Below are 7,699 nucleotides of genomic sequence, written 5' to 3'. Positions count from 1 at the left end.
AGCAAGCATAGCATGCAAAGTGAACATGATAAAATGGGCATAAGGTGACAAGTGGTATAAAGCCCATAGCCACGTGAGAGCCAAGTAAAAGAGATGCGCGTAGTCCTTGCGCGAAGGGAACAGTAGTAAGGATACTCCATGGAATCACAAATGATCCTTGCTCTCAAGAGCTCGTTTCGTCAACTCACGGGATTGTGAGGTTGACGAGTATTCGTAAGTACCTACACAAAACAAAGGCAAGGGAAAAATTATGTGTGCATGGTATATGTACACATCATCCATTATGATGCACACGTGTATGTGTTGGTTAGCTCAAAATATCAAATGCTCAAATAAATGAGTAGCATGATATAGAAACATGTCATCCGTCATGCAATGATAATTATTGTGTTCAACATGATCGAGACGCAAATTATAGCAAGTATGTGGCACAACAATAGCATTTTTATTCATGGGATGCATATGGTGCACACAATCACGGGGATCATGCAATTCATAGGATGTAGCAAAATCTTCTAATGGGTATGAGGAAACTATGGGGGTCTTCTCATGAGCAATAGCGGAAGCATAATATGGGGAAAAGTGACAACATGGCAAACAATGCATGTCTGAAGCTAGGTGGTCATGGCATGGCATATGAGATAAATGATGCAAAGGAAGCATATCAATATCATCACAAGAAAAAAAATGCCAATAACCATGGGCTTGTCATCTATGCCATATGTGCAAACTGGGTTTATTTTAATGGTATATGCATAGTCACTACGATGAGATTGAAAATAAGACATATGATTGAACTCATGCATAGCATATGACAAGTCTAGAGGATTGTCAAACATGATGTGACCAAGAGAATTATCACAAGAAATCCTATGTAACATGGCATCACCACTAATAGGCTCCACATGGCAATCGTCAAACTCATCATAAATGGACAAATCATTGCATGGGGAAATCATACTAGCATGAAGCATGATAATAGGCGGATCAACATCATGCAAGCAATCAATGTTAAGAATGTCCACTAGTGGGACTGGAGCATCACCATCACCTATGTTACCTTTGTCATTCCACTCATGTGGGTGTAAGTGAGGTGTCAAATAACAATCATGGTCAACGTCATCATTGTGATGGAACCATGCGGGGGTGCATCATAGTCCACCATGGCCATCGTCTTGTCCAAAGGAAGGACGAAGTCGTCGGGGATCGGCGCGTCATCATATATGGGACCTAGCACCAAATGAGAAGACACGGTAGAGGTAGAGGTTAAGTTGTTAGAAATCGAAATGGCCTCACATGCCCTGTCAGCTACCTCACTCTCTCTATGTGGTGGTGGCTCACTCACTCCCTCAAGGTAGGTGCACTCAATGTCACATATGGTGGAGTCACGCAAATCACTCAAGTGGTGGTGATGGTGGCTCTCCTCACATGGGAATTGGGGCAACTCCTCATATATGGGGCTAGTGGTGAAGTCACTCTCACTCTCAATATGGTGCATATGTCTCCATGCTCAACTCCTATCGCCGCTTTGGTTGAAGGGATAGTCCCATGCTCAACCTCCTCATTCATAACGCCTCCAAAGATGAATGTCATAGGAAGTGGCAAATCATCACTCTCCTCCAAGACCAAAGAGAAAGTCTCATGAGGGGTCTCGTAGCTTGACTCGGAGTATGAGTCCCATTGGGGTGCCATCTTCATGTTGTTGAAGAGGTTCATGCTCGCCGCCATGGTCGAAGGGGATGGCCCTTGCTCGATCGCCTTGTCGCCGTCTTGTATGAGGCCCATATGATGCGGTACCTCGTAGCTCATCTCCATGGCTGAAGGGAATTTCCCATGCTCGGCCATCCTCCTTGAGGGGCTTCTGAAGATGGAAGTGTCGCCCTCACTTGTAGGTGGTTTCCTTGGACTTGTCGTAGGCGTACTTGTGGGAATTAGGTGAAGATGCCTTACGTCCGAAGGCAAAGATGCCTTGATAACACTTGGCGAAGATGCGGAAGTGGTCGTGGTAGCCGTAGCTTCCTCTTGATGGTGACGATGTCGTTGTAGTTGACGGCTCTCTTCGTCGTCATTCACCTTTGGCTTGCGGGTGCCTTGGCGGTCGTCTCGATGACGATGATGGTGCCTCTTGGTACTTTCATCGGATGGTCACGTTGAAGATTTGCCACTTGAGCGTCTTCGCCTTGAAGATGATGAAGGGGAAGAAGACTTGTAGTTGGCCCACACATGCCGGATGTCATCCATGTGTGCGTCCAACTTGTTGTTGATGTAGTCCCTTTTCCTTGCTTCGGAGTGTCATATGTCGATGGAGAGTCGCTCAATGCAGTCGAAGACCGAAGATGACGTGCATTGCCATCCATCACAAGTCTCGAGCAAAGGTGAGTAGGAAATGAGAGAACAAAACCAAAGTTACCTTTTCCAAAGATTTAGGATGTATCGAGTGTCACTCAATGTAATGCTACAATAGTAGAATTGGTATCGGGTTTGTTTCTCACACATACACAAGTAAATCTTATGGAGGAGCTTGGTTAGGATGGGTGGCACAAAATTTCAAGCAAATCTTAGTCAAGATATCGATAAGGTTGAGAAGGTTCACAAAATTGCAAGTAAAGCAAGTAGACCAATAGCAAAGAATGGCACACGAAAACACACACACGGATAGATAAACGGGGTCGTGCAACCAAGGAATGAGCTAAAAATGTGGAATCCACTAAAAGCGCTCGTGTTGCACAACTCCAGAGAGACGTTAGCATGATTTCTCAATAGGCGGATATGACACTTGGGCACAACCTATGAGATGCAAAATATGTCAACTTTCTATCCCATGTATACTATATATGTATGATGTTCCGGTGTTTCGCACACGATGGTCCAAGATGATCAATATGGTAGTAAGATATGTAATGTGGCGATGTTATGTCTATTGCTTACAAGCTCTTTGTTTTTCTCTATGTGCTTAAAAGCTTTTTTTCTTTGGCCACTTTTGCAAAATGTTCGAACCAAGGTAGCAATTGTGTATGCGGGAACAATCTAGTGACACAATAGATGATATGATGATACCAAGATGAGGTATGTACAATGTACAATGATGGGATACCACGATACGAAGATGATATAGAGGTTACCGTTCTTGCTTACGGTTAGGTTGTCAAAATGGTGAAGGTGGGCGATGTCGAATCCTTGGCGAAGTTAAGCGGCGGTGTTGACGATGTGGAACTATTCCTAGTTAGCCTAAACACCCTAGGAAACGGAAAAACCGCAAACTCAAAATCTCAAACAGAAAATGTCAAATGGTGATAGCGGAATGCATTGGTGGTTCTGGAGTTTTAATGTGGAAGTGGTGGTGGTGGTTGATGAAGAAGCAACCGTCCCTAAGTAGCCGAAACACCTTAGGAGACTGAAGTCACCACTCAAGCAACCACAAATGATATATGGAATTAAAAATGGGTTAGGTTGCGAAAAGCTATGGTGGTTTTGCGGATGATATGGTGGATGGCCTAGGCAAAGATGCCAAAATGCCAAAATTTTGATGGAGTCAAATCGTGGTGGTAGTATTTTTCTTGCATGGAGGATGTCAATAGATACAAAACGAGCTAACGAACGTGAAAATCGAACTCTGGATGAATTAGTTATGGACGAAACGGTTTTTGGAATTGAGCTGAAACTGGGGGGTACGGGCACCCAGGGGTGGGAAATCACTCAAACACACAAACAAACCCAAATCACACATCCACTAGAGTAGCATACATGAGATCCACAAGCATACAAGAACAATTCAAGGAAAATAACACTAGAGTAAAGTTCTTCCCACTCCAAAGGAGGTGAGGTCTTGGTGATGATCTTCTCCAAGAGGAGGCCTTGAATCCACAAGAGGATCTTCTCCAAGAGGAGGCCTTGATCTCCAAGAGGAGCTTCTCCAAGAGGAGGCCTAGATCTCCAAGAGGAGGAAGATGAGCAAAGCTCTCTCTTTGTCTATCTAATACTTTGCTCACCCTGGGAATGGGGGTACAAGGGTCATTATGCCCATAGTGCACGCAGGCACAGCCGGACGTGTCCGGGCACCCGGGGTAAAGGGAAGCGGGCACACGGGGGTGAAGTCCGAGCTCCCGGGGTAGCGCCAGGTGAGGGGCCGGGCACCCGAGGGGTAGGGGTGCGGGCACCTGGGGGTCGGGGTGCGGGCACCCGGAGCTGAAAGCCCGGGAACCCAGGGTGGTCAGGGGCCACGCCCGGTTGGTGCCCGGGGTCCGGGCACCCGGGGTGGTCCGAGGTCTCCGATGCTTCACGTCTTGGGGTCCTTCTTCCTCCTCCTTCTCCCTTCTTGGATGGTGTAGATGTTCTCTTGCGCTTGAACTCCTCCTCGTCGTTGATGAAGCTCCGGTAATACCTATACATGCACACGAGAGGGATGTCAAGTAGTATACCATCCTCGAAGGGGTCAAGTGAACACGTGTAAAGGAGATGATTAAACTTTATGTATGTGAAGTAGATGTCGCACATGTCACATGCCGAACGGACTCTTGACATGGTGATGTCCGTAGGATGCTCCACATCAGAGAGTCTAGAGGGAGGGCCCCATGACAATGAAATTGGATGCCCAACCAACTATTGCTGATGGCCAGCATGGACATGCATGTATGACCATGCATGAGGGTGGTGCATACTATACCGACCACAGCAAGGGGAAGGGGCTGGCAAGGGATTTTATTTCAGTTGGAATGTAGGAGGAGTTGGACTCGGATGTTGCTTGTTCCATCTTAGAGATGGAGAACATTGCCGGTGAGGAGTGATACGTCTCCAACGTATCTATAATTTTTTTATTGTTCCATGCTGTTTTATTATCAACCTTGGATGTTTTATAATCATTTTATAGTCATTTTATATCATTTTTTGATACTAACCTATTGACATAGTGCCAAGTGCGAGTTGTTTTCTGCATGTTTTTTACATCGTAGGAAATCGATATCAAACAGAGTCCAAATTCCCCAAAACTATTTTTGTGATTTTTTATGGGCCAAAAGGAAGGCAATGGGCCCTGGTTGCACCTGGGGGTGCCTCGAGGGGGGCACAACCCACCAGGGTGCGCCAGGAGGCCCAGGCGCGCCCTGGTGGGTTGTGCCCACCTCGGGACTCCCCCGGACCGCCTCTTTGCTCTATAAATACCCCAATATTCCAGAAACCCTAGGGGAGTCGACGAAATATTCATCCAGCCGCCGCAGAGTCCAGAACCACCAGATCCAATCTAGACACCATCACAGAGGGGTTCACCACTTCCATTGGTGCCTCTCCGATGATGCGTGAGTAGTTATTTGTAGACCTTTGGGTCCATAGTTAGTAGCTAGATGGCTTCCTCTCTCTCTTTTGATTCTCAATACAATGGTCTCTTGGAGATCCATATGATGTAAGTCCTTTTGCGGTGTGTTTGTTGGGATCTGATGAAGTTCGAGTTTATGATCAGTTATATCTTTTTATATCCATGAAAGTTATTTGAGTTTCTTTGATCTCTTATATGCATGATCTCTTATAGCCTCGTATCTCTTCTCTGATATTTGGGTTTTCTCTGGCCAACTTGATCTATTTATCTTGCAATGGGAAGAGGTGCCCGGTAGTGGGTCCGATCTTACGGTGCTTGATCCCAGTGACAGAAGGGGAACCGACACGTATGTATCGTTGCTACTAAGGATAAAAAGACGAGATCTATATCTACCCCCTATAGATAAATGGATCTTGTCTACATCATGTCATCGTCCTTATTGCATTACTCCATTTTTCCATGAACTTAATACACTAGATGCATGCTGGATAGCGGTCGATGTGTGGAGTAATAGTAGTAGATGCAGGCAGGAGTCGGTATACTAATCTTGGACGTAATGCCTATGTAATGATCATTGCCTGGATATCATCATGCTTATTTGAAGTTCTATCAATTGCCCAACAGTAATTTGTTTACCCACCATTTGCTATTTTTCTCAAGAGAAGCCACTAGTGAAACCTACGGCTCCCGGGTCTTCTTTCTCATATATTTGCTTTGCGATCTACTTTTCCTTCATGTTTTTATTCAGATCTATTAAACAAAAAAAATACAAAAATACCTTGCTGCAATTTATTTCTATTTATTTTGTTTAATGTTCGGTCTATCAATCTACTACAATTTCCTCATGTCTGTTTGCCTATCTTGAGGCGTCGTACCCCGAAAGGGATTAACAACCCCTTTAACACGTCAGGTTGCGAGGTGTTGTTATTTGTGTGCAGGTGCTGCTTACGTTGTGATTGCTTGGTTCTCCTACTGGTTCGATACCTTGGTTTCATAACTGAGGGAAGTTGCTATGCTACATCATCCCTTCCTCTTGGGGGAAATACCGACGTAGTCCTAGCGACACCATCAAGTAGAATTTCTAGCGCCGTTGCCGGGGAGGATCTTCAACATAACCAGGTTCCTAGTCACAAATCTCATCTCCTCGCAATTTACATTATTTGCCATTTGCCTCTTGTTTTCCTCTCCCTCACTTCACAAAATTTGCCGTTTTATTCGCCCTCTTTTTCGTTCGCCTTTTTCTCTTCAGATCTTTTGTTTGCTTGTGTTGCCATGTGCCTTCTATATGCTTGCATCTTCGCTTGCTAAAAATCTATTAATATGGATCCCCATCCACTTGCTAATCTTTTTAAAAGATCCAATCATGATGAACCAATTGCTAGTGAGTTGAGTGCACTAGATTATCTTTATGATGTTGTGCTTGAGAATCGTGAATCTGAAAATTGTGATGAAGAAATTTATGAAGTGATTCATGATAGCTCCTTGAATGAAAAGCATGATTGCAATAATTTTACTATAAATTCTATTAATGTCAATTGTGCTAATAATATGCAAAACCCCAAGCTTGGGGATGCTTGTTTTGTCATGTCCGCTACGTATTGCAATGATCATGATTGGGGTGATAATGTTTCTTATGATCTTGAAAATTTATTTAAGCCTCATGATGAATATGTTTGCGATAATATTGAAAGTGGGTTTGGAAGAGTGTCAACTTTAGCTAAAAATAATCCCACATATTTGTAGAATGTTCAATCTTATGAATTTTTTGATGAAAGTGGGTTTGGAGAGGTCATGACTTTATTTAATGATAATCCCACTATTTTGGAAGAGTGTCAACTTTGCATGCATGTGGATCATAAAGAGAAAATTTTATATGATAGTTATATTATTGAATTTGATTATGATCCTAGATATAATTATTATGAGAGAGGAAAATATGGTTGTAGAAATTTTCATGTTATTAAATTCCCTCTCGTTATGTTGAGATTGTCAGTGTTTTATTCCTCTCCTTTGCGTATGCTAGATATTTCTTGTCTTGAAAATTTGTTTCCTATAAAATTCCTATGCATAGGAAGTATGTTAGACTTAAACGTGTTTGTCACATGTTTCATGATGCTCTATTTGTGTTTCAATTATTATCTTTCGTGTGAGCATCGTTGAAATATTATGCCTAGCTAGGGGCATAAAACTATAGCGCTTGTTGGGAGGCAACCCAATGAATAAAATTTATTTTTGCTTTTTGCTTTCTGTTCTTGAGTGTTTACACAATTATGCTACTGGTATGATTGTGCTTTTTATGTTCTAATTAGTGTTTGTGCCAAGTAAAGCCTATAGGATCCTCTTGGGTGATAGTTGTTTGATCTTGCTGAAAAAGATAGAAACTTTGTGCTC

This window comes from Triticum aestivum, chromosome 3D (genome assembly GCF_018294505.1).
Source record: "Triticum aestivum cultivar Chinese Spring chromosome 3D, IWGSC CS RefSeq v2.1, whole genome shotgun sequence".
NCBI lineage: Eukaryota > Viridiplantae > Streptophyta > Magnoliopsida > Poales > Poaceae > Triticum > Triticum aestivum.
The sequence above is the reverse complement of the archived record's forward strand: the minus strand, read 5'-3'. Positions refer to the sequence as shown.